Raw genomic sequence first — 23,844 nt, forward strand, 5'->3', positions numbered from 1 at the left:
CAGATCTGGGTTCCCCCTTTAATAACAGCTTTATGGAAGGGCGCCTGGGGTCGGGGGTCAGCAGGGAGGTGACCGCAAGGTCTCCGCGGGGACCTGGATCCGGAGAGGCTGGGGGTGAGACGCTAGAATTTTTCCCACCCTGAGATTTTCCTCAGTCGGTTGAGCGACCGACTCAGGCTCAGGTCGCAATCCCACAGTCGGTGAGTTCGAGCCCCACGTGGGGCTCTGTGCCGACAGCTGGGAGCCTGGAGCCTGCTTCGGATTGTGTGTGTGTGTGTCTCTCTCTCTCTGCTCCTCCCTTGCTCACACTCTGTCTCTCTCTCTCAAAAACAAATAAACATCAAAAATTTTTTAAAAACATTAAGTAATCTCTACACCCAACATGGGTCTGGAATTCACGACCTTGAGATCAGGATCCTCGGACTGAGCCAACTAGGTGCCCCTAAACTTCCTCAACTTAATATAAGTCATCTACAAAGATCTCCACTAACATTTTACTTACTGGCGAAAGACTGATCACTCTCTCTCTGAGGTCAGGAATAGGATAAGAGCGACTACTGGCACACGTTTATTAAATATTGTAACAGGTCCTGACCAGGGCAATAAGGCAGAAAAAAGGAAATAAAAGGGAACAGATTGGAGAAGAAGTAAAGTTCCGTTTGTGGATGACATGATTATGTAGATAGAAAATCCTAAGTGTTCTAGCAAAAAACAGAAAAAAAAAACCACACAAAAAAAACCCAACCCAGCATTAATAATTGATTTTAACAAGGTTGCAACATACAAGGTAAACATAATAAATTAATCGTAGTTCTAGAGGCTGCTTTTTTTTTAAATAATTAAAAAAAATTTTTTTTTCAACGTTTATTTATTTTTGGGACAGAGAGAGACAGAGCATGAACGGGGGAGGGGCAGAGAGAGAGGGAGACACAGAATCGGAAACAGGCTCCAGGCTCTGAGCCATCAGCTCAGAGCCTGACGCGGGGCTCGAACTCACGGATCGCGAGATCATGACCTGGCTGAAGTCGGACGCTTAACCGACTGCACCACTCAGGCGCCCCTTAAATAATTTTTTTAAAATGTTTATTTATTTTTGAGACAGAGATAGAGGATGAACGGGGGAGGGTCAGAGAGAGAGGGAGACACAGAATCGGAAGCAGGCTCCAGGCTCTGAGTCATCAGCACAGAGCCCGATGCGGGGCTTGAACTCACGGACTGGGAGATCATGACCTGAGCTGAAGTCAGAGGCTCAACCGCCAGAGCCACCCAGGCACCCCCCCCCCCCCAAATCCAACTTTCAAATGAGTAAAAGCCTTGACTGACACTTCCAAAAAGAACATGTATGAATGGCCAACAAACACACAAAGATATTCAACATCTACATACAATTACCAGAGAAATTCAAATTAATACCACAAAGAGATATCAGTACACACTTTCTAGGAAGGCTAAAATTTTGCACGACTCTCAAAAACAGACATTGGCAAAAGTGTGGAGTAGCTGGAACACTCACATATTATTGAAGGGAATGTAAAATCGTACCTCACTCTGGAAAACAGGTTGGCAGTTTCTTGTGAAGTTGAACATACGTTTACGTGATAACTCAGAAATTCCTCTTGGGCGTCTACCCAAGAGAAATGAAAGCATATGTCTACAAAAAGGCTTTACACAAATGTTCATGGAAGATTTACTCATAATATCCAAAGAACTGGAAATAATCCAAACGTTCATTAATAGGTAAATAGAAAGAAATCACAGTATTTTCATTTACTGGATGTCACTCATCAATAAAAAGGAATAGCTTCCAACATTGGTGCATCCAAAACCGTGACACTGAAAGAAAGAAGCCAGCCCTGAAAGCGCACAGGAAAATGCCATTTTCATTTATACGAAGTTCTAGTCTATGCAAAGCTAATCCATCAACGTAAACCAGATCTGTGATCGCCTGGAGGAGTTAGGGAAGATTGTCTGGAAAGAAGAACAGAAAGGACTTCTTGGAATAATAAAAATGTAGTATTTCTTGATTAGTATGGGGATCATACAAATGTATACATTTTTCAGAACTCAATGACCCATATGTGTGTCATGTGAGCATTTTATTATCTGTAAATTATACGTCTACGATGTTGATTTTTTTCATTTAAAACCATTTTTTTAAGTTTATTTGGAGAGAGAGCAAGGTGGGGGGAGGGGCAGGGAGAGAGAGAGAGAGAGAGAGAGAGAGAGAGAGAGACAGAAACCCAAGCAGGCTCCACACTGTCAGCCCAGAGCCCGATGCAGGGCTCGATCTCACGAACCGTGAGATCATGACCTGAGCCCAAATCAACAGCCGGACACTTAACTGACGGAGCCACCCCGGCTCCCCCGCGCCGAAGCAAATTTTTTAAAAAGCAATTTTTGAGAAATTCCCCAAATAAATGGAAAACATTAACTCACAGGTTAAAGAATCTCAGTGAGTCCCAAACACTATGACAACCAAAGGGGAGAAAACACGCGGGCATTTTGGTAGACTACTGAATCCAAAGAAAACCAAAATACCAGGAAGCCTCCAGAAAGAAAAAGTCACAGTCAAACTACTCTCAGGAGGAAAAGAAGAGGGCCTAAACGTTCCACAGAAACTATGTAGCGGTGTCAGCTTCTCAGGGCACCCAGAACAAAGTAGGCAGTGTGAAATGAGAATTTACTGTCTCACTTCTGAAGGCTACAAAGTCTGAAATCAACGTGTCCCCGGGGCCCTGCTCTCTGACGGCAGAGAGAGAATGCTTTCTTGCCTCCTTCCAGCTCCCGACGGCTCCCTGTGTCCCTCGCTTCACATGGCCGTTTTTCTTTCTCTCTCTCTCTCTTTTTGTAAAGTTTTTAATTTTATTATTTTTGAGAGAGAGCACACGCGAGCATGTAAGGGGCAGGAAGCGAGGGGGACAGAGAGGATCCGAAGGAGGGTCTGTGCTGATGCGGGGCTCGAACTCACGAAGCACGGTATCATGACCTGGGCCGAAGTTGGACGCTCAACCGACTGAGCCACCCGGGCGCCCCATATGGCCCATTTTCTTATAAGAACAGCAGTCATATATTTTAGAGGTACACCGTATTCCAGTATGACCTCATATTTTTTTTTTTTTTAAAGCTGAGTATGGAGCCTGATGCGGGACTCAGTCTCAACGACTGTGAGACCGTGACCTGAGCCGACATCAACAGTCAGATGCTTAACTGACTGAGCCACCCAGCCGCCCCCAGTATGACGTCATCTTAACTAGTCACATCTGCAACACTATTTTCCAATAAGGTCACATTCGAAGGTCCTGGGGACTAGACTTCAACCTATCTTTTTGGGGGGCTACAATTCAATCCAGAACAGATGTCAAAAGACAATGGAATAAAATGTTTAAAGCACCGAAAGGAAAAAGAAATTGTTACCCCAGGATGGCACAGTCAGATAAGTCTGACTCTTGATCTCGGCTCAGGTCATGGTCTCACGGTTTGTGAGTTCAAGCCCCGCATCAGGCTCTGTGCTGATGGTGCAGAGCCTGCTTGGGATTCTGTCTCTTCTTCTCTCTGGACCTCCCCTGCTTATGCTCTCTCTCTCTCTCTCTCAAAATAAATACATAAACTTAAAAGAAAAGAAATTATTACCCTAGAATTCTATACCAGTGGTAACAGCCTTTAGAAATGAAAGTGAATGATAAGTTGGATTTCATTAAAATTAAAAAGCTTTGTGCATCAAAGAATAGCATAAAGAAAGTGAAAAGACAACTCACAGAATGCAAGAAAATATTTGCACATCACAGATCTGGTGAGAAACTTGTACCTACAACATATAAACAGCTCTTACAATTCAATAATGAAAAGACGACCCGATGTAAAAATGGACCAGGGATCTGAGTAGACATTTCTGAAAAAGCACATACAAGTGTCCAATTAGCGCATGATGATATGCTCAAAATCATGAGTCACTAGGAAAATGCAAGTCAAAACCACAATGAGATACCACTTCAGCCCCCTACGAAGGCTGTAATTTTTTTTAAGTAGGTTCCACACTCACTGTGGGGCTTGAACTCATAACCCTGAGATCAAGGGTCACATGCTCCACTCAAGGGTCACATGCTCCACTCACTGAGCCAGCCATGTGCCCCAGAATGACTGCAATTAAAAGGACAGACAGTAACAAGTGTTGGCAAGGACGTGGAGAATTCTGAGTTATCATACAGATGAGCCACTCGTGAGTTCCTAAGCCACAACAAGTGAGAGACAGTAAATGATTACTCTTGTTTTAAGCCTGTAAACTTTGGGGGTGATTTGTTACACAGCAGTAGATGACTAACGCAGTAATCTCAAACACCATATCCCTGAATATATTACATGCAAATGAAAATAAACACTCCAATTAAAGGAAAACGTTGTCAGACTGGAAGAAAAACAAGATCCCGTTACACACTTTTTACCTAAAAAAAATTTTTTTTATCAAATAATCTCTAGGCCCACCATGGGGCACAGAGCTCATGACCTCGAGATCAAGAATTGCACACTCCACCACTGAGCCAGCCAGATGCATCTATACTTTTTACCTTAAATATAAAAATCACAGATGGATTTTTTTAACGTTTATTTACTTTTGAGAGAGAGAGAGAAAGCCAGTGGGGCGGGGGGACGCAGAGAGAGGGAGAGAGAGAGAATCCCAAGCAGGCTGTGCACTCTCAGGCAGAGCCCAATGCGGGGCTCAAACTCACCAACGGTGAGATCATGACGTGCGCTGAAACCAAGAGTTGGATGCTCAACCAACTGAGCCACCCAGGTGCCCGTGGATTTAGAGTAAAAGGAAGGGAGCGGGCTCCTGGGTGGCTTCGTTGGTTAAACGTCTGACGCTTTATTTTAGCTCCAGTCACGATCTCACAGTTTTGTGTGATTGAGCCCCTCCCTGACAGCACTGACAGCACTTGGGATTCTCTCTCTCCCCTTCTCTCTGCCTCTCACCTGCTCGTGCATGCATGCCCTCTCTCTCAAATAAATAAAACATTTAAAAAAAAATAGGAAGGGAGAATATGTACAAAGCAAATACCAAGTAAAAGAAGGAAAGCTGGCATGGTCATACTAATATCAGACAAAGTAGACTTTAGATAGAAGTATTGTAAGAGTTAAGAGGGACATTTCATAATTTAAAATGAGTTAATTAGGAACCTATAATAAACTTGTATGCACCGAATAACATATCTTCAAAAGCATAAAGCAAAAGTTGACAGAAAGGGACAGGTAGACACATTTACAATCATACTTGGACATTTTAACATGCTTCATGTAGTAACGGACAGGAGAAGCAAGAAAAAAAGTGGGGGGGGGGGTACCTGGCTGGCTCAGTTGGTAGAGCATGTGACTCTTAATCTTGGGGTCATCAGTTCAAGTCCTACACTAGGCATGGAGCCTACTTTTTAAATTTTTTTTTTAACGTTTATTTATTTTTGAGACAGAGAGAGACAGAGCATGAATGGGGGAGGGGCAGAGAGAGAGGGAGACACAGAATCGGAAACAGGCTCCAGGCTCTGAGCCATCAGCCCAGAGCCCGATGCGGGGCTCGAACTCACAGACTGCGAGATCGTGACCTGAGCTGAAGTCGGATGCTTAACCGACTGCGCCACCCAGGTGCCCCAAGAGCCTACTTTTTAAAAAAAAAATCAGAAAATGTATAGATTTGAACAATGCAATTAATCGACTTGAACTGACACATTATAGAACACTACATCCAGTAACTGCAGCATATACGTTTTTTTTTCAAGTGTATATGGCCCTTTAAACGTAGCTTCTGGTTTCCAGTTTCAGACGTAAGGAACCGTGGAGGTCACCACTCCATCTTAACAAGTGAAAAGCTGAGCAGACGAGAAACTCAACAACTCTACCAGGAGCCTTAAGAGAGGTGAGGACCCGGGGCAAACCCCCGCCCCCCAGGACCGGAGAGACTGACAGGTGAATACGGAAAATAACAACTTACCGGGGACAGACGCGTGGGCAGAAATGGTTGTGGGAAGCAGGGCCAGGCGGGAACATCAGAACTGTAACTGATGAGTCGCTGGAGGCTCAGTGTGCACAATTCTGAGAGTTAAAAACTCCAGGGGGACCCATTCACTGGAAAGGCCCCACAATTTTGTGAGATTTATGTCTAGGAGCTCAAGCTGGTTCCCAGAGTTAAACCTAAGTCACCTGCGGGGAGAGAACTATCCAACTGCAGCCGCCTCTAGCCGTCCTCGCCCACGTGAGAGGGAGAGAAAAACTAAATGCACGCGTGAAGTTCACAGTCTAGAGGCTCCGGCTCGCTAATCACAGGACTCGAACGCTTCCTCTCCCCCCAACACCTCTTTTTGGATTTTTTTTTCCCCCCTAGGCTTTCCATCTCTCTGCTGACTCTGCCCATCTGTTCTTACATCCATGACTACTTGATCCGTGACGTCCGTCCCTTAGCATATGAATCATCGTTGTCTTAAATTCCTGGTCTGATCATTCCAACATCCCTGCCATGTCTGCATCTGAGGCTCGCTCTGTCTCTTCAAATTTTTTTTTTTTTTTTTTTTTTTTTTTTTTGCCTTTTGGTATGCCTTGTTTTTCTTGATAGCCAGCCAGCCAGGATGGGCTGGGGAAAAGGAGCTAAATGGGTCTTTAGACATATGTGTTGCCAGTAGATCTACCTGTATTAATTTCAGACAGAGCAGACTTCAAAACAAGGGAAGTTACTAGGGATAAAGAAGGGCACTACAGGGGCGGCTGGGTGGTTCAGTGGGTTAAGCATCCGACTAATTTCGGCTCGGGTCATGATCTCTCGGCTCATGGGTTCGAGCCCCGCACCAGGCTCTGCACTGTGGAGCCTGCTTCTGATTATGTCTCCGTCCCTCTCTCTGCCTATCTCTGGCTTGCGTTCTGTCTCTCTCTCTCTCAAAAATAAACATAAAAAAAAAAAAAATAGAGGAAGAAGGGCATCGCAAACAGCCCACTTACCAAAGTACACGATATTCTGGGCCATAAACAAGCTTTAACATTTTATTAATTTTCTTTTCTTAGAGCGTGCTGGGGAGGGGCGGAGAGAGAGAATTCCAAGTGGGCTACATGCCGTCGGCGCCAGCCTGACTCGGGGCTCAATCTCACGAATCGCGAGCTGAGATCAAGAGTCAGACGCTTAACTGACAGAGCCACCCAGGTGCCCCAAGCCTTTACGATGTTTCAGGGACAAGGGACACCTGGCTGGCTCAGTTGGTAGGTAGAGCACGCGATACTTGATCTCCGGAGTCGTGAGTTCAAGCCCCAAGTTGGGTGTAGCGATTCCTTAAAAATAAAATCTTAAAAAAATTTCAAGGGATGAAAATTATAGCGAACACATTATCCGGTCACTTTTTAAACGTTTTAAATTTTAATTCCAGTGTAGTTAGCGCACAGCATTATACTCATTTCAGCTGTCACAAGACAGTGAGTCAGCGGGGCGCCTGGGTGGTGCAGTCGGTTAAGCGTCCGACTTCAGCCAGGCCACGATCTCGCGGTCCGTGAGTTCGAGCCCCGCGTCGGGCTCTGGGCCGATGGCTCAGAGCCTGGAGCCTGTTTCCGATTCTGTGTCTCCCTCTCTCTCTGCCCCTCCCCCGTTCATGCTCTGTCTCTCTCTGTCCCAAAAATAAATAAAAACGTTGAAAAAAAAAAAAAAAGACAGTGAGTCAGCAATTCCATATATCGCTCTGTGCTCATCGTGATAAGTGTACTCTCGATCCCCTCCACCTGTTTCGCTCACCCCCCCACCCACCTCCCCTCTGGTAGCCAGCAGTGTATCTCTGTAGAGGAGTCTGTTTTTTGGTCGGTTTCTTTTTTCCTGTGTTTCGTTTCTGAAATTCCACATGAGTGAAACCATATGGTATTTGTCTCTCACTGGCGTATTTTGCTTAACATTACACTCTCTAGATCCATCCACGTTGTTGCAAATGGCAAGATTTCATTCCTTTTATGGCTGAGTAATATTCCATTGTGTGTATATGTATGTGTGTGTGTGTGTATATATATATATGTATATATACATATATATACACATATATACATATACATATACATACATATATATACATATATACATACATATACATATGTATGTATATGTACGTACATATACATACATATATACACATATATATACATATATATGTGTATATATGTATGTGTATGTATATATGTGTATATATATACGTATATATATACATATATACGTATATATATACATATATATATACACACACACACACCACAGAGTAATATTCCATTGTGTGTATGTATATATATCCATACATTGTGTGTATATATATATATATATATATACACATTGTGTGTGGGTGTGTGTGTATATATATATATATATATACATTGTGTGTGTATATATATACACATATATATACACACACTCACTACATCTTTTTTTTTATCTATTCATCCATTGATGGACACTTGGGCTGCTTCCGGATCTTGGCTATTGTAAATAATGCTGCAATAAACATAGAGGTGCGTGTATCCCTTCCACATTAGTGTTTTCATATTCTTTGGGTAAGTACTCAGCGCAGTTGCTGGATCATAGGGTAGTTCTACTTTCTCAGGGTAGTTCTATTCTTAATGTTTATTTATTTTTGAGAGAGAGTCAGAGTACAAGTGGGGGAGGGGCAGAGAGAGAGGGAGACACAGAATCCAAAGCAGGCTCCAGGCTCCGAGCTGTCAGCACAGAGCGGGACATGGGGCTCGAACTCAACAAACCGCGAGATCATGACCTGAGCCACGGTCGGACGTTTAACTGTACAAGACTGAGCCATCCGGGCGCCGCTAAATTTTTTTAACGTTTATTTATTCTGGTGAGAGAGGGGGAGAGAGAGAGATAGAGAGTCAGTGGAGGAGGGACAGAGAGAGAGGAGAACAGAGGATCCGAAGCAGGCTCTGTGCTGACGGCAGAGAGCCTGATGCGGGCCTTGAACCCACCAACTCTGAAATCATGACCTGAGCTGAGGTCAGATACTTAACCAACTGAGCCAGCCAGGCGCCCCTTCAGCAGCATACTTCTAAATGGCTCATGAGTCAGAGAAGAAATAAAATGGGAATAAGGAATCATTTTTAACTGAGTGATAGTAAACATGTAACGCTTGCAAAACTTGTAGATGCCATGAATACTAGGTTTAGAGGGAAGTGTATATAGCTTTAATACATACAGTAGAAAGTAAAATTCAAAAGCCAGATATCTAAGAAGGTAGAAAAAGAACAAAGGAAAAACAAAGTAGAAAATAAAGTACTATGGATAGGAGCAGAAATCAACCAAATAGAAAAAATACAACATAAAAACCAATAAGGCAAAGCTGTTTATTTGAAAGGTTAGGAGCACCGGCTGCACCTGGGTGGCTCAGTTGGTTAAGCCTCCGACTCTTGATTTCGGCTCAGGTCGTGATCTCACAGTTTGTGGGATTGAGACCCGCATCGGGCTCTGCACTGACCGCGTGGAGCCTGCTTGGGATTCTCCCTCTGCCCCCCCTTCTCTCTCTCTCCCTCTCCCTCTCTCAAAAACAAACAAATAGGGGCGCCTGGGTGGCTCAGTCGGTTGAGCGTCCGACTTCGGCTCAGGTCACGATCTCACGGTCTGTGAGTTCGTGCCCCGCGTCAGGCTCTGGGCTGATGGCTCAGAGCCTGGAGCCTGCTTCCGATTCTGTGTCTCCCTCTCTCTCTGCCCCTCCCCCGTTCATGCTCTGTCTCTCTCTGTCCCAAAAATAAATTAAAAAAAAATAAAATAAAATAAAAAATAAAATCCTTAAAAAAATAGTACATGTCAATGATCAATTTCCCCAATTCCACGAATGCCTTGTTGTCTTTAGGACAATGTCTTTCTTCTTAGGAATTACTGGCTGCAGCTTTGGGAGGTGAAGGATCATGATGTCTCAACTTACTTTCAAACAGTCCGTCAATCACCATCGTCGTCGTCCTCGTCGTCACTTACGCATGGAGAGACAGAAAAGCAAATTAAGCAAATAATAATGAGCGGTGACTCCAGATGAATACTCACGGACGCTGTTCTCGTCACTTCCATAAGTGTAGCAATCTTCAAAACAGAAAGTGAAAAATAGCCCCGCCTGTGCCGGAGATGCTTCCTTTCTGTTCTTTGAAGGTGTCCAGCTTGACTCCACTCTCTCTCTTTCTCTCCACTGCTTGTTACATGCAGGTGGGGCTCCACAGTATAATCCTGGGAGAGGCATCTCAACGCGTTCGCTGCTCTTTTAGCTGGCTGTTGTCAGATTTCTCTCCACCAAGGTTATGATCTTGCATGCCCACCAGCAAAGCATGAGAGTGTGTTTTCCAGCTTATGAATTTTTGCTAATTTTACAGGTGGGAAATGCTACTTCGGAGAAGTTTCAAATGGCTTTTTTTTTTGAGAGAGAGAGAGAGAGACAGAGAGGTGGGGACAGCGGCAGAGGGAGAGAGAGAGAATCTTAAGCAGGTTCCACGCTCCGTGCGGAGCTTCATGTGGGGGTTGATCCCACAACTCTGACATCATGACCTGAGCCGCAATCGAGAGGGGGATGCTCAACCTACTGAGCCACGCAGGCGCCCCTGCATTGTTGTTTTTGGTTGTTTTTTTTTTTTTCAACGTTTATTTATTTTTGGGACAGAGAGAGACAGAGCATGAACGGGGGAGGGGCAGAGAGAGAGGGAGACACAGAATCGGAAACAGGCTCCAGGCTCCGAGCCATCAGCCCAGAGCCTGACGTGGGGCTCGAACTCACGGACCGCGAGATCGTGACCTGGCTGAAGTCGGACGCTTCACCGACTGCGCCACCCAGGTGCCCCTGCATTGTTTTTATTATGAGCAACGTTGAGCAACTTTTCATAGACTTAAAGACTGTTCGTATCTGTTTCTCTGTGAATCGTCTGTTCATTTCTTTTTCACATTTTAAAACATTGGGCTTTTGTTTTTTTCTTATATATTAAGGAGATGAACATTTTGTGTGTGATGTAAGTCGTAACTATTTTCTCTGAGATACTTTCCTTATGGGGTCATATGTCCTTAACCAATTTCTAAATCTGCTTAAGTAGTTTTGTTTATAAATTTTATTTTACTGCCCTTGAATTTTCCCTAGCATTTTATTATACAGATTTCCAAACATGCAGAAGAGTTAAAGGAAGTTTACCGTGGACACCCACATGTCTGCCACTTAGATTTTATTACTAACATTTTACCATTCTTGTCCAACTGTATTTCTTAAATTTTTTTAACATTCATTTATTATTGAGAGACAGAGAGAGACAGAGCATGAGCATAGGAGGGGCAGAGACAGGGAGAGACACAGAATCCAAAGCAGGCTCTTGGCTCTGAGCTGTCAGCACAGAGCTTGACGTGGGGCTCGAACTCACGGACCGCCAGATCATGACCTGAGCCGAAGTCGGCCGCTGAACCGTCCGAGCCACCCAGGTGCCCCATTGTCTTACTGTGTTTCTATCCACTGTATGCATCCCTCTATCCATCTGCTAATTCATCTAACTTTTTTTTTTTAACGTTTATTTGTTTTTGAGACAGAGAGAGACAGAGCATGAACAGGGGAGGGGCAGAGAGAGAGGAAGACACAGAATCCGAAGCAGGTTCCAGGCTCTGAGCTGTCAGCACAGAGCCCGACGCGGGGCTCGAACTCACGGACTGTGAGATCATGACCTGAGCTGAAGTCAGACGCTTAACCGACTGAGCCACCCAGGCGCCCCTCGTCTAACTTTTCAATGCATTTCAAAGTTGCAGACGTCAGTACACTTGGGGCGGGGGGGCGGTCCTCCATTTTAAAAAGTATTTTTACTGAGATATAATTCACATACCATGACATTCACCCTTTCAGCGTATGCAGTTCCCGAGTTTTCAAAATACTCACAAAATGTTTCAATCCATCACCGCTGCAGTTTTAGACCTATGTATAATTTCGTGTTTCTCCAAACGCCCATCTGGTTGTCTGAACACCACATCTTAAAAACTCCATCTTTCTGTCAGAGGCTGAGATGTCGCCAATTGTCGCTAAACGTCCAGGTCTTGGGGGGGGGGGGGGGGAGGGTATCTAATTCTGTTCCATTGACCTGCTTGTCCCTCTATTCCCACGTGTGGGACTTCTTTGCTAACAGCAGCCCCGGCTCTGGATGACGGGGGAGGGGAGGTGACAGGTGGCCACGCCTCTTCGAGGCCTTTTATCCAAGAACTTTGCTTTATATGAGCTCGTCCGTCCACCGAGCTGCAAACTTTGCTCCCAGCGACGCAGAGAAAACCACCTGGGCAGGAGGAGAGGCAGCAGGAAACTCTGGGAAAGAGTGGGACCACCTTAGGGTCCCCACCTTAGGGTCCCCACTCTCCTCTCTCCCCAGCCCAGGGTGGGGGCCCTCCCCTCCTCTGGACAACTCACCCTCGCTTCTGAGGACTCCTGGAGCTGGGCGAGGGAATGTCCCGTCGGGCTGTCTGCACGAAGGCACCTGCACGGTGTCGCTGAGGCACCCGGAGTTTGGGGAGGTGAGGCCCAGCGTGTCCAACACCTGCCGGGCCGTCCTCGGACTTCACCACGAGCAGCCCTTATTGCACGTGTCTGGTCATGTTCGTGTCGGCCTCAAAGGGGCTCGCTGTCTGCAGGAAGGAAGGGGGGGGGGGTAAAGAAAAGAACTCCCCTCCCGCCAGCCTAAGCTCCCAGACCCTCTCGGAATCCCAGAGTCCCACCTACCTGCGCCTCTGCGGCTGCGTCTCAAGGGCTCCCCTCGAGGCCACGCCCCGAGCGGGCGAGTCCGCGAGAGGCCACGCCCCAGGCCACGCCCCCGCGAGAACCCACTCCTTCGGAGCGAGGCCCCCCTGAGTCACCGCCCTCTTTCAGAAATGCGCTGCCCGGGCCTCTGAGCCTCTACTGTCCCTAGGCTGCTACCCCCCGCCAGAGCCCCCACCCCCGTTCTGAGCTGCCCACTCTAGCTAGGCACCCGCATGGTGACCCCCTGAGGGGAGCACTCTGCGCCCACTACCACGGAGAAGCTTCCCGTAAAGGCCTGCCTTAGAAGGGGACGGAGGGTCCCAGCCCCAAGAGCCTTCCCTAGGCAGACTCCTCCCGCCCGCTCTTGCTCAGTCCTTGATCCTTGATTGTAGAGCACCCCATGGCTCCAGAAGGCCCCCAGGCTCAGAGCCCAAGTCCTCACCTTAACCCCTAAATGTCTGCGTGTTCTAAGCCCTACCCCTGTTCCCATACACCCGGGGCGGTCTCACGCCTTCACCCCTAGCCCCCCCCCCCCTTAAAAAAAATCTGCCCTATTCACTGGACTGTGCCCCAGATGTCTGTCTGACCTATTAGCAGCCCCAGACGTCGGTGGCACTTTGCGCGCGCGCTCACACACACGACTTTGCACCATAACTTTCAATGCCAGAACAAAGGGCCATAGCGGGGACTTCAGCATGTCAGGACAGCCCTGGCCTAGGTCTGTGGGGTCTGAATACATTGCTAACAATATGACAGGGGTTTCTGTCAATCACCGAAGACACGTTGGTGATGATGCCTTTGCCCCTGAAGGAGGAAGCCTTGAAAGGCGGTCATTGCCAATGGGGATGAGAGGGTCTAGGTGATCCCCCCCCCTTCCCCGCTTCCACCCCGTAGCCCCGCCCTGATGTAGAGTCAGAGGGATGGGCAAGAGCTGGGAAGGTGGACGGGACAGCCGGGGAATGGAAGGGTTCCATTGGAAGCGGTTGGGTGGGGGAGGATCCAGAGTGGAAGAGAAAGAGACCGGCTCTTACCTGGTGACCATGTGGGGCGGGACAGTTCTAGTCATGCACAGAGAAGAGCTGGGAACCCCTGCATCTTTCTGTTTCCCATCCCGTCACCTGCCCCTCCCCCTCAAGTTCAGGCTCCTCTCCCTGCCTTCCCTGGGGGAATCTCCTCCACACCAGGTCCGGTGCTGGTGGATGCTGGCTGGGGACGCTGCAGAGTGGCCAGGGCCATACGCTGCCCTTAAACCCCATCCCTCCCGGCCCTGTCTCACCTGGACCACTGACATCACATTACAGGTCATAATATCCAAGAGTCTCTGGAGAAGAGCGTGGCACTAACCGGTCTTCCCTTCCCTAGCCCTGCCACACTCTCATCTTCTTACTTCCTACCTTACTTTTCTTTTAGCATGGAACACTTTTTTGTTTGTTTGTTTGTTTGTTTGTTTAAAGCAGCAGCTGCTCTGATTTAAAATGCACACACCCTTTGATCCATCAAAAACTGCGCTTTGGGAAATGTGTTGCTTTCCAAGATACACCCGTGGGGAAACGAATATGTCCAAGGATGTTGGTTGCAACACTGTAGTCGCACAGAACAGGAAACATCCTGAATGTTCACCAGCGGTAGAATGGCTCAAATAGATACAGTGTAGCCCATGGATGGGTCACTGTGCAGCAAGTACAAAGGGTGGGTCAGGTGTTCACTCCGCCTAGAACCATCCCCCAGATATATGCAGAGATACATGCAGACTGGGAAAAGGCAGGTGCATAACAGTAGGCTGCCTGCCCTCCAGATTTTATACGTGTGTGTGTGTGTGTATAATATACATGTAAACACATATAATGTATGTTTCCCATATATAATATATAACATGTAATATATATACCATTATAAATAATGTATATATACTTCCATATGCATAGAGAAAAAAACACCTACTACATTTTTTTTTAGTTTATTTATTTATTAAAAAAAATTTTTTTTTCAACGTTTATTTATTTTTGGGACAGAGAGAGACAGAGCATGAACGGGGGAGGGGCAGAGAGAGAGGGAGACACAGAATCGGAAACAGGCTCCAGGCTCTGAGCCATCAGCCCAGAGCCCGACGCGGGGCTCGAACTCACGGACCGCGAGATCGTGACCTGGCTGAAGTCGGACGCTTAACCGACTGCGCCACCCAGGCGCCCCTATTTATTTATTTTTTGAGAGAGAGAGTGAGCAGGGGAGGGATGCAGAGGGAAAGAGAGGGAGAGAGAGAATCCCAAGTAGGCTCCTCACTGCGCAAAGCCCAAGGTGGGGTTCAAACTCACAAACCGTGAGATCATGACCCAAGCCGAAATCATGAGTGGGTTGCTTAACCGACTGAGCCACCCAGGTGCCCCATACCTACCGTGTTTTTAATTGGGGGTCACTTTGGGGCAATGAGACTAGAGAAAGGGAGATTTTCACCTTCATTTCATAAAATTCTCTGTCTGGATGCTTTGATCTGTACATTTTTATGTAAGTATAGCAGGGGCGCCTGGGTGGCTCAGTCGGTTGAGCGTCTGACTTTGGCTCAGGTCATGATCTCACGGCTCCGTGGGTTCAAGTCCTGCATCGGGCTCTGTGCTGACAGCTCAGAGTCTGGGGCCCGCTTCCGATTCTGCGTCTCCCTCTCTCTCTGCCTCTCCCCCACTTGCACTCTGTCTCTCTCAAAATAAATAAATGTTAAAAAAAAAAAACAGTATACCATACACACACCAAAGTGCACCAATCTTTTTTTTTTAATTTTTTTCAACGTTTTTTATTTATTTTTTGAGACAGAGAGAGACAGAGCATGAACGGGGGAGGGGCAGAGAGAGAGGGAGACACAGAATCGGAAGCAGGCTCCAGGCTCCGAGCCATCAGCCCAGAGCCTGACGCGGGGCTCGAACTCAGGGACCGCAAGATCGTGACCTGGCTGAAGTCGGACGCTTAACCGACTGCGCCACCCAGGCGCCCCCAAAGTGCACCAATTTTTAATGTAAAGCATGAGCCCAAATGGCCAACGTCTCCCCATACGAAGAAACCAAGTAGTGACAATTTCCCAGATTCATCACCTCTTACGGTCATGCCCCGTGCCTCCCCTCTGGTTGACCACTGTCCTGACCTTGAACACGCTCTACAATAGTTTTGTCCAGTTCTGAACTTCATATAAGTGGACTCACACAGTACGTACACTTTTGTCTCTGGCTTCCTGTGTTAAACATGACGTTTCTAAGATGCGTCCGTGTTGGAGCTGGCAGACGTTCACTCCTGTCCTTTGCCATAATCTTCCACTGTGTGAACACAGCATGCTTTAGTTAATCTAACCAACTATCGATTGCCATGCAAGTTGTGCCCGGTTTGGGGCTATCGCAAATAATCTATCTGGGAGCACTCTTTTTTTTTTTTTCCTAAATGTTTGTTTATTTTTGAGAGAGAGAGAGAGAGAGAACACGAGCGGGAGAGGGGCAGAGAGAGAGAGGGAGACGTAGAATCTCCAACAGGCTCCACGCGGTCAGTGCAAAGCCTGACGCGGGGCTCGAACCCACGAACCAAACCGTGAGCTCATGACCTCGGCTGGAGTCGGACCCTCAGCGGAATGAGCTACCCAGGCGCCCCCTAGGAGAAATCTTGCGTCTTTCGGAGCCCGTGGGCACTCAGACACAACCAGGAGCCAAATGGAGGGGTCAGAGTATGCAGACCCCCCCCATCTTCCAAATGTATATGCCCACGAGCAAAGCTGAAGAATTCCCGTGGCTCCACAGCCCCACTGCACTTTGTACCGTCAATAATTTTAGGGTGGACCATTTTAGTGGCTGTACGGTCGCATCTCGCTCTGGTTATAATTTGCAGTTCCCCAGGAAGAATAAGATTGGAAGTAAGATTGCAGTAAGAAGAAGGTTGAAAACATTTTGCATGTTCACTGGCCACTTGGACTTCCTCTTTTGTAGAGTGCCTATTCAGATCTGGTTCCCATTTTTCAACTGGGTGGTTTACATTGTTTTTTTCTTTTTTAATTTTTTAAATGTTTATTAAGTTTTAAGAGAGAGACAGACAGAGTGTGAGGGGCAGAGAGAGAGAGAGAGGGAGACGCAGAATCCGAAGCAGGCTCCAGGCTCTGAGCTGTCAGCACAGAGCCCTACATGGGGCTCGAACCCACGAACGGTGAGATCACGACCTGAGCCAAAGCCAGACGCCTAACCGACTGAGCCCCCCAGCTGCCCAATAAAAACAAATCCTTTTTTTAATGGTTCATTGTGGGTAGTTAAATATAAATATGAAATCCACTGAATCGATTACTAAATTCTCCTGGGTTTTCTACATATGTGATCTTGCCATCTGCGAATAATGACAATTGTAGTTCTTGCTTTCCTTGGTCTCATAAGTTTGATTTACCTCTTTTACTGTATTGCACTGGCTAGGACCTCCCATAAAATGGTCTAGAAGAGGTCACAGCAGAAATCCTTGTATTGTTCCCAACCTCACAGAAAAAGCGCTCAACACGTCACCTTCAGGGATGATGCTAGCTGCAGGTTTTTTGAAGATTGTTTATCAGATTAAGGCAGTTTCCTTCTATTCCTAGTTTGTTTCTTTTTTTTTTTTTATAAGTATATTCTTTTTTTTTTTAATTTTTTTTCAACGTTTATTTATTTCTGGGACAGAGAGAGACAGAGCATGAATGGGGGAGGCGCAGAGAGAGAGGGAGACACAGAATCGGAAACAGGCTCCAGGCTCTGAGCCATCAGCCCAGAGCCCGACGCGGGGCTCGAACTCACGGACCGCGAGATCGTGACCTGGCTGAAGTCGGACGCTTAACCGACTGTGCCACCCAGGGGCCCCCCTAGTTTGTTTCTTAAGAAATAATGAAGGCGGGGCGCCTGGCTGGCTCAGCCGGAAGAGAGTACAACTCTTGACCTCAGGGCAGAGAGTTTGAGCCCCACGTTGGGCATAAAGATTACCTAAAAAATAAATAAATAAACAAGTTAGGAGCACCTGGGTGGCTCAGTCGGTTAAGCATCCACTCTTGATTCTGGCTCGGGTCATGATCTCTTGGTTTGTGAGTTTGAGCCCCACACTGGGCTCTGGGCTGACAGTGCAGAGCCTGCTTGGGATTCTCTGTCTCTCCCTCTGTGAATGAATGAATGAATGAATGAATGAATAGGGGCACCTGGGTCGCTCAGTCCGTTAAGCATGAGACTTAGGTTCAGGTCATGATCTCACGGTTCATGGGTTCCAGCCCTGTATCTGGCTCTGTGTTGACAGCTCAGAGCCTGGAGCCTGCTTTGGATTCTGTGTCTCCCTCTCTCTCTGTCCCTCACCTGCCTGCTCGCGCTCTGTCTCTTTTTCTCAAAAATAAACATTAAAAAAAAAAAACCCTTTTTAAAAATTCTTTAAAATTATGGGGCGCCTGGGTGGCACAGTCGGTTAAGCGTCCGACTTCAGCCAGGTCACGATCTCACGGCCCGTGAGTTCGAGCCCCACGTCGGGCTCTGGGCTGATGGCTCAGAGCCTGGAGCCTGTTTCCGATTCTGTGTCTCCCTCTCTCTCTGCCCCTCCCCCGTTCATGCTCTGTCTCTCTCTGTCCCAAAAATAAATAAACGTTGGAAAAAAAAATAAAAATAAAATTCTTTAAAATTAGTAAATAAAAACAAACTTCTCTAGTGCAACTGTATGATTCAATTTACAACATTAGGATTACTTTAAGAAAAAAAAAAAGAAGATGAAATTCCTTGAACTTTTTTATGGATTTGGATTACAGGTTGGACTTGAAGTAGCCATAAGTAGGTAGCAACCCAAGCAGACGAAAAATCAAGGCGATGACTAACTCCAGGGAGAATAAGAAGTTGTTAAAGAAAGGAAATGATCATCATCGTTCACTACACGACTTGGCCATTGCGCAGTGTTTTCATATGCACAGTGATGTAGATTCTGTAGCCACATCTGTGAAATACACCGGGGGATGGGAAGCTGGGGAGGGTGTGTGTTTGTGGTGTGGGCACGGGTGTCTGTGAACAAGAAATAATCCTCATCTTTCATTGTGGGTGATCACTAGACAGTGGCTAAAACGGACAAATCCAGATGTATACTATAAACGTACTATTTATTTATTTAATTTTTAAAAATTTTTTTAAATTTATTTTTGGGACAGAGAGAGAGCATGAACGGGCGAGGAAAAGAGAGAGAGGGAGACACAGATTAGGAAGCAGGCTCCAGGCTCTGAGCCATCAGCCCAGAGCCCGACACGGGGCTCAAACTCATGGGCCCCGAGATAGTGACCTGAACTGAAGTCGGATGCTTAACCGACTGAGCCACCCAGGCGCCCCTAAACATACTATTTAAAAGCGTGAGTTATATACATAGTTTTTAAAGGTGTAAGTGGTACCTTCTAGGGCAGTGGTTCTTAACCAGGCGTGATTTTGCTTCCCGGGGGGGATATCTGGCAACATGTGATCACAAGTTCGAGCCCCACGTCAGGCTCTGTGCTGACAGCTCAGAGACTGGAGCCTGCTTCGGATTCGGTCTCCCTTCCTCTCTGCTCCTGCTCGGCTTGTGCTCTGTCTCTGTCTCTCTCAAAAATAAGTAAAACATTAATTTTTTAAAGATAATAATAAACGTTAAAAAATTACTGGGGCAGGGGAGTCTGGTGGCTCAGTAGGTTAAGTGTCTGACCTCGGCTTGAGTCATGATCTCACAGTTCGTGGGTTCGAGCCCTGTGTCCCGCTCTGTGCTGACAGCTGGGAGCCAGGAGTCTGCTTCGGATTCTGTGTCTCCCTCTCTCTCTGCCCCTCCCATTTGTACTTGCTCTCTCAAAAATAAATAAACAATTTAAAAATTTTTTGAATAATTATTGGGGCGTCTGGATGGCTCAGTCCATTAAGCGACCAACTTCAGCTCACGTCATGATCTCATGGTTCATCAGTTGGAGCCCCGCATCCATCTGTGCTGACAGTTCCAGGAGCCTGGAGCCTGCTTCGGATTCTGTGTCTCTCTCTGTCCCTCCCCTGCTCGCACTCTGTCTCTCTCTTTCTCAAAAATAAATAAACATTTAAAAAAATTATTACAAAAAAGAAATGTAAAGATATCTTTAAAAATTAAAAAGATAAAGGGGTGCCTGGGTGGCTCGGTCGGTTGAGTGTCCGACTTCGGCTCAGGTCATGATCTCACAGTTCGTGAGTTTGAGCCCTGCATCGGGCTCTGTGCTGACGGTTCAGAGCCTGGAGCCTGCTTCAGATTCTGTGTCTCCCTCTCTCTGCCCCTCCCCATTCATGCTCTCTCTCTGTCTTAAACATAAATAAAACATTTAAAAAATTATAAAAAAATAAAGAAAATATTTAACAATTTCATTTAACAAAAGGGTTCAGCAGCTGAAACTGAAGTACAAGAGGCCATGTGGCTCCCACCAGTATATGGGAATATGTGTATAGGTGATTAAGAGAAAAACCGTGGCCTCAAGAAGGACCCCACCCCCACCCCCAAAGAATGATCCTAAATAAAACTCTAGAAAACCACACACCACAAGGTAACACCAAGGAATATACAAGGGCAGAAGCAGACTCAGCTTGAACGGTTGTGCGGGTTGGGCACTGCAGAAGGACGCCGCGTGGAAAGAGACATCCTTCACGTACTGGAACTAATCTGCAGGTTTGTAAAAACAATTTTCCAGCGGGAGGCAATCAAGTCCCTTGCTAACAAAGCTAGAGAACTGCGTGGGTTTTCCAACAGAGGGCAGCAGCCAACAGGGGCTGGGCCCTCGCTCCAGCGGCCTCAGGCTGGGGCCCTTTCTTCAAGCCGGGTGCACACTGCAGGTCACATGCCGAACAAAGAGGGGACAGTTTGCGTCACTCCAAGAGTCTCAGGGAGACCAGGTGGGGGCAGGGGGAAGGCGACCACAAGAGGGCTCCGGGTCAGAGTGCCAAGGAGGCAGATGAGGGCAGGGCCCCCGGGGGCAGGCATGGAGACAAACCCAGCTCTCCAATCTCCTGAGCCTTCAGTCCTGCCTCATTGGCCCCATAGATCTCCAAGCCCCGGATGAAGTCGGCCTGGAGAACTGATCTTGCCAACAAGTTGCTCTGGGAAGGGGGCAGTGGAATCCGGTTCCACCCGGGCGCCCACCCCACCCCACCCCATTCCCAGGGCAGCCCCAGCCTCCGCGGGATCCTTCCCGGGCCGGGTTGCAGCGGAAACCTCCTCTCCACGCCTCCGCCGCGGCCACGCCCCCGTCTAGCCCCACCCCCGTCCCCGCGCTTTCCCAGCCCCTCTGGCTCCGCCCCTGCCTCCTCGGCCCCGTGCTCCAACTTGCTCGGGTTTCTACCGCTGAGGCTGACGCGCGTTCCGTCGCTCGTTCAGCAATTCCACAAATTACCGCGCTGACCGCGCGTCGCACAGTGTCGTCGGTGCTGGGGATGCGGAGGTGAACAACAGAGCATGCATTCGTGCAGCGTGCATTGTGGGGAACAGTAGTCCAAGCAGGTGGAACAGCGAGCGCGAGGGCGCCGGTACAAAGGCTGGCAGTTTGCAGGACAGACTGGCGTCCGGCGGGCGCTGGGCGACGCCGCCGGTTGCATAGCAGCTCAGCCGGGTGGGCGAGGGACCAGATCATGGGGCCTCGAATGCCCCGGTAAGGGCTTTGGCTTTTATTGCCAGTGATATTAGAATGCAGTCATTCGTGTTCATTCCACAGTCACTCGTACATTTATTCCCAGTGCGCCTGCTCTTTGGGTGGTGCTGGAGACACAGGGTGCCCGCAGCAGACCCAGTCTCTCCTCCTACCCTCCACCCTCCACTCAGAAGCCTGAGGGCTCTTTCCAAAGCACAAATATGCCCCTGCCTCTCCCGCTCAGAACCTGCCTTGACTCCCCGGGGCCCTTGGGACAAAACCACGTTCCTTACGCTGTTCCTGCGTGGTCTGGCTCTGGCCGAAGTCTCCATCTGTCACCTCCTGCCCTCCAGGGGAGGCCAGGCACAGAGGACAATTCATCTAGCCTCCAAAGCACCCTCTGAATGTTCCTGCCTCTGGGCCTTTGCTCATACTGTTCCTTCCACCCTGGATGCCCTTCCCCTCGAAGCAGAGTTCAGAAAAATTTGCGGATCCGGCGCCAAGCAGCATTTGGGTGCATGTCTGACCCTCTCCACCTGCATGGCTGAGGGTGACGTGTTATATGGGACTGAGTGCCCATCAGCTTTGGAGGGAGGCTGGGACACAAACACCCGAACGGCTCCACGCATTTGAGGGGTGGATGCTGTGGGATGGCGTGAAGGGCATTCACTCGGTCAGCAAACACTCGCCCGGCACCTGCTTTGTGCCTGGCCCTGTGCTAGGAGGCAGTGGCCATGACCGCCACAGCCCTGCCCTCACAGGGCTCACCGCGCAGTGGTGGGACAGACACTTTTGGTTTGGGTCACTGCCCTTCGACCTTGGCTGCTGGTGGGGAGCCTGATCTGATCACACCGATTACAAGAGAGTTTGGCCAACATCCAGTTTGTCAGAAAAACCTGATCTACAGAGTTTCTGCTCTGGCACAGTGAAAGCCAAAGCACTTACAACGGCCTCTTGCGGGACTTTGATCACTTCCCCTTTACAAATTCCTCCCCCCCCCCCAACGCCCGATGACCTCTCTTCTACCTTCTGTCTCAATGAATTTGCTTATTCTAGCTGCCTCGTGTTAAGAGCAATCATGCATGTCCCTCCTTCAATATCTGGCTTATTTCGCTTCGCCTGAGCTCTTCCTTTGTTCCTGAGGCGGTTTGTGCCAGAACCTCGTTCTCCTTCAGGGCTGAATACTATTTCCCTGCGTGGCTCCGTCACCGTTTGCTTATCCGTTCATCTGTTGCTGGACGTGGGTCGGGGTGTTTTTACCTTTGGGCCATTGTGACTAATGCCGCTGTGAACGTTTGTGTGCAAGTATCTGTTGGCGCCCCTGCTTTAAATTCTTCCGGGGCCTGCAGCTCGAAGTGGCCTTTGCGGGACCATATGCGGGTTTTCTATGTGACGTCTTGAGGAAGCCCCACACTGGCCTCCACGGCAGGTGCACCATTTTACATTCCAGCTGCAATGCCTGAGGGGTGCATTTTTTCACACCCCTGACAACATTTGTTATTTTTATGTTGTTTTTTTTTTCATTTGTTTTAATGTTTATTTATTTTTGAGGGAGAGAGAGAGGAAACGTGCGAGCGGGGGAGGGGCAAAGAGAGAGGGAGACACAAAATCTGAAGCAGGATCCAGGCTGTGAGCTGTCAGCACAGAGCCCAACGTGGGGCTAGAACTTACTACCTAGAACTCACAAACCCGGGAGATCATGACTTGAGCTGAAGTCAGACTCTTAACTGAGCCACCCAGGCGCCCCTTGTTGTTTTTAATAGCCACCCTAGTGGATGTGAAGTGGTATCCCATTGTGCTTTGTTTTTTAAGATTTTATTTTTAAGTAATCTCTCCATCCAAGGCGGGGGCTCAAACTCACAACCCTGAGATGGAGTCGAGTGCTCCCGCAGACTGAGCCAGCCAGGCTCCCCTCCATTGTGCTTTGGATTAGCATTTCCCTAATGAGCACCTTTTCATGGGCTGGTGGGCCATTCGTGTATTTTCTTTGGAGAAATGTCTATTCAAGTATTTTGCCCATATTTGAATTGGGTTGTTTTTTGTTGTCGACTTGTAGGAGTTCTTTATATATCCTGGATACTAATCCCCTACCAAGTATATGACTTGTGAATACTTTCTTCTATTCTGCGGGTTGCCTTTTCACTCTGTTGATAGTGTCCTTTGATGCACAAAAGGTTTTAATTTTGATAAAGGCCGATTATCTATTTTTTGTTGTTGCCTGTGCTTTTGGTGTCCCATCTGAAATCCCTACAAAATCCAATGTCATGAAGATCTCTCCCCCCATGTTTTTTTTTTTTTTTTTTAACTATGACTTTTCTCCTGTCTTCACAATAATTCTTCTAAGAGTTGTGGAGTGTTAGTTACGTTAGGTCCTTGACTCATTTTAATTTTTGTATGTAGTAGGTAGTAAGGGACCAACTTCGTTTTTGTTTGTTTTCCGTATGAACACCCAGTGTTCCCAGCACCATTTGCTGAAAAGACCACCCTTTCCCTGTTGAATGCTTT

The 23,844-nt window shown here is 47.6% G+C and overlaps 1 long non-coding RNA gene across 1 annotated transcript; it reads right to left on the reverse strand.

Annotated features, from left to right (window-relative positions):
- Nucleotides 1-11,796: 11,796 nt before the first annotated feature.
- On the reverse strand, nucleotides 11,797-12,718 carry LOC122493896. Its single transcript, XR_006300056.1, has 2 exons — nucleotides 12,411-12,718; nucleotides 11,797-12,308 (listed from the first exon to the last, which is right to left on the reverse strand). It is a non-coding gene; the product is annotated as an uncharacterized LOC122493896 (long non-coding RNA).
- Nucleotides 12,719-23,844: the final 11,126 nt, after the last annotated feature.

The sequence above is a fragment of the Prionailurus bengalensis genome, chromosome E2, assembly GCF_016509475.1.
Source record: "Prionailurus bengalensis isolate Pbe53 chromosome E2, Fcat_Pben_1.1_paternal_pri, whole genome shotgun sequence".
NCBI classification, from domain to species: domain Eukaryota; kingdom Metazoa; phylum Chordata; class Mammalia; order Carnivora; family Felidae; genus Prionailurus; species Prionailurus bengalensis.